Source organism: Cryptomeria japonica, chromosome 3 (assembly GCF_030272615.1).
Source record: "Cryptomeria japonica chromosome 3, Sugi_1.0, whole genome shotgun sequence".
Taxonomy (NCBI): domain Eukaryota; kingdom Viridiplantae; phylum Streptophyta; class Pinopsida; order Cupressales; family Cupressaceae; genus Cryptomeria; species Cryptomeria japonica.
This window is the reverse complement of record NC_081407.1, coordinates 1003569643-1003573449: the sequence shown is the minus strand read 5'-3', so window position 1 is coordinate 1003573449 and position 3807 is coordinate 1003569643. Positions and strand designations below refer to the sequence as shown.

The 3807-nt window shown below is 39.8% G+C and overlaps 1 long non-coding RNA gene across 1 annotated transcript; it reads left to right on the top strand.

The window, feature by feature from the left end:
* The first annotated feature begins 544 nt into the window (after positions 1-544).
* On the top strand, positions 545-1006 carry LOC131029052 (uncharacterized). The gene is made up of 3 exons (XR_009102678.2): positions 545-672; positions 792-860; positions 969-1006. It is a non-coding gene; the product is annotated as an uncharacterized LOC131029052 (long non-coding RNA).
* The last annotated feature ends 2801 nt before the right edge of the window (positions 1007-3807 follow it).

The following is a 3807-nucleotide window of genomic DNA, read 5'->3' as shown; positions in this document are numbered from 1 at the left end:
CTACTTTGACATCCAACCTTTCCAGGGTGTAGGTTTAGGTATGCCCCAAAATAGACCTGGGGTAGTCAGAGTAGTCTAGGGCCCATATGTCCCCCCTCCTCCTGTTGATCCCCCACCTGTAGTTCAGCATCCTGATATCATTTGTGAGGTGGCTTCACGGACCATATCGGCTATTCACTCTTTGAGTAGCCTTTTGGTTTCTCAGGCTGCGTTAGTAGCTCAAGCTACTTTTGATGGTAGCGGTGCATCAGGTGGTGCTGACACGTCATCCTCGGCTCCACACATATGCGTGCCACATAGTTGTGTCATGTGTGGGCACATATGCTTGGGTCCAGTTGGACAACTCGTTGATCCTGCTGTGGACAGTGCAAATTACGAGGTGCATGAGATGCATGATGCACCAGAGGTTATTACACAAACTGGAGGATACCCTGGGGAGTCCTCACATGCTAGAGGTGAGGAGGCACCATCATCATACATTGATGATGTATTGGTAAGATTTGTGTTTTCACAGTTCATGTTATATTTTAATTAAATATTTATAAATTAGATAATATTAAGTACTAATTTTTATTTACATGGTCTATTTAACAGTTGATGACCGAGGATGAGTTGAGACAGATTCAGGAGGGCACCTTGTCGGCCATTTCATTTGGCCTAGATAGCTTGACGGTACATATATTATTGCACCTAGTCATTTGTATTTTATTGTACATACATGCTCATCATTTACATTTGTATTAATTAGATTATGTAGTAATTTGCATGTATATCTTATTTTACTCTTGTAGGGCACAAGCAGCACAAGTGCGGTGCAGTGTGATCTAGGATCTGGTAGTGCAATTGGAGACAAGGGAAAGGTAATTGAATGCAAATATGATTGAATGAATAGTTTAAATAACTTATAGTGATTATACATGTCTAGACATAGATTGATAGTTTCATATACTTGTTGTGTATATATACAGAGAATCCTTGGCTTCACATCCTTGATGACTACACCCACTATACCTAAAGAAGAAGAGATGCCTCGAGTAGATGTGTGTTTATTTTATTTTTTGATTAGTAGATATATTTTTTTATTATCAGTGACAATTATATGCTAACTTGTATCAATGTCATGTTTCTAAACATATGTAGGTTGTTTATGAAAATATTCAAAAGATACCTCCTCTACCGAAGACATACATCAAGAGTCCTGCAAAGCTGAAGAGAAAATGTGGAGATGAGGTAAACATGAATAGTTCAATTAAATAGTTCATTTTTATGTTAACTTTTCGAATGTGAATTATATAATATAACTAATATTAATCATGGTTTGTTTTTCTTGTGCAGGATCCTTCAGAGCCGAGTAGTGTGGCGAAGAGGATCGATTTTGATGATCCATCAACAGCTTAGGATGTTATAGATAGTTTTGGGATGCTTACATGTCTAGTTGGCATGTATATTTTGTATATGAACATACATTCACATATTTAGACATACATTTTGTTTTAGTTGGTGTTTATGCCATATTTGTGTATGGACATACATTTGTAATCATTCGACATTTTTATATATACAGAAGTTGATATTTGATCATATAAATTGTTGCTCATCTGTGTGTGGTGTTATCATGGAAATCTTTAATCTTCATTCCAATAATTAACAATGGTTAATAATGGCTATTTAATGAACAATACAGTTCATTTCATTTCATTGTAAGTGTTGTTTTTATAATGAACAATATAATTCAATTAATGAACAATACAATACAATTTATTTAATGAACAATACAATTCATTTAATCAACAATACAATAGAATTCATTCAATGAACAATACAATTCATAAACAATACAATTCATTTAATGAACAATACCCTACGCATGCTCCTGTTTTGCCCCCCACTCGATCGAACGCTCGAGGTCATACCCTACCGGGGTCGTCCCTTGAGCGCCCTAAGTGCTCAAAATTGTCAAACTTTGACGGGCCCTAACTCAGAATCTGTGGTACCTGCGAATGATCCATTTGAACCTACGGGGCCATGAGAGGGGTCCCTACAAAATCTTATCTCAGTTTTTCAAGTTTCCCTACGGTTTTCTTAGGGCAGCAATTTTTCAGTTGGCGAAAAATCGTCAGTCTCACTCAATGGAATGTTGTCGCATGGCCAATTTCTCATTCAGCTCATCGTGATGACGAACCGTCAGCTCCGACATGTCTAGTTAGGCATAATTACCCTATGCATGCTCCTGTTTTGCCCCCCCACTCGATCGAACGCTCGGGGTCATACCCTACCGGTGTCGTCCCTTGAGCGCCCTAAGTGCTCAAAATTGTCAAACTTTGATGAGCCCTAACTCAGAATTTGTGGCACCTGTGAACGATCCATTTGAACCTATGGGGCCACGAGAGGGGTCCCTACAAAAGCCTATCTTGGTATTTCAAGTTTCCCTACGGTTTTATTAGGGCAGCAATTTTTCGGTTGGCAAAAAAATCGTCAGTCTCACTCAATGGAATGTTGTCACCTGGTCAATTTCTCGTTCAACTCGTCGCAATGACAAACCATTGGCTCTGACATGTCCAGTTAGGCATAATTACCCTACGCATGCTCCTATTTTTCCCCCCCACTCGATCGAACACTCGGGGTCATACCCTACCAGTGTCGTCCCTTGAGCGCCCTAAGTGCTCAAAATTGTCAAACTTTGATGGGCCTTAACTCGGAATCTGTGGCACCTACAAATGATCCATTTGAACCTACGGGGCCACGAGAGGGGTCCCTACAAAAGCCTATCTCGGTATTTCAAGTTTCCCTATGGTTTTATTAGGGTAGCAATTTTTCAGTTGGCAAAAAAATCGTCAGTCTCACTCAATGGAATGTTGTCGCCTGGTCGATTTCTCGTTCAGCTCATCGCGATGACAAACCATCAGCTCCGACATGTCCAGTTAGGCATAATTACCCTACGCATGCTCCTATTTTTCCCCCCCACTCGATCGAACGCTCGGGGTCATACCCTACCGACGTCGTCCCTTGAGTGCCCTAAGTGCTCAAAATTGTCAAACTTTGACGGGCCCTAACTCGAAATTTGTGGCACTTACGAATGATCCGTTTGAACCTACGGGGCCACAAGAGGGGTCCCTACAAAAGCCTATCTCGGTATTTCAAGCTACCCTACGGTTTTATTAGGGTAGTAATTTTTCGGTTGGCAAAAAAATTGTCAGTCTCACTCAATGGAATGTTGTCGCCTGGTCGATTTCTCATTCAGCTCATCGTGATGACGAACCGTCAGCTCCAACATGTCCAGTTAGGCATAATTACCCTACGCATGCTCCTGCTTTGCCCCCCCCCCCACTCAATCCGATGCTCGGGGTCATACCCTACACATGTGACATCCATGAAGGGATATGAAGGGATATTTTGTAAACACTCAGAAACCTTTAATGATAATTAAGTTGAAGCCTTGAGATTTATGCAATATGGTTCAAGTCCAAAACTGTACCCTGAGAGCATTTTGATTTTACTTATGTCTTGTGTATTATAATAAAGACCAATTTGCCAATGTGACATCTTCATATGAGAGAAAAGCTTCATTTTATCTCAATACAGTTGTACCTGTTTCATTATTAGAAAAATTAAATATACAAAGATCTGTTATTAGTATCCTCTAGATTATGGATTTGAATTGATGTTCTCAATTAGTTATTATCTGTTCAGCTTTTCTTCATAAGGCACAACCATCTGGTGGTTATCATATGAGGACAAACATCCATGACTTTCACAGTAATTGATATTTATTCCTACACCTCACACTCACAAGATTAATAATAAAAT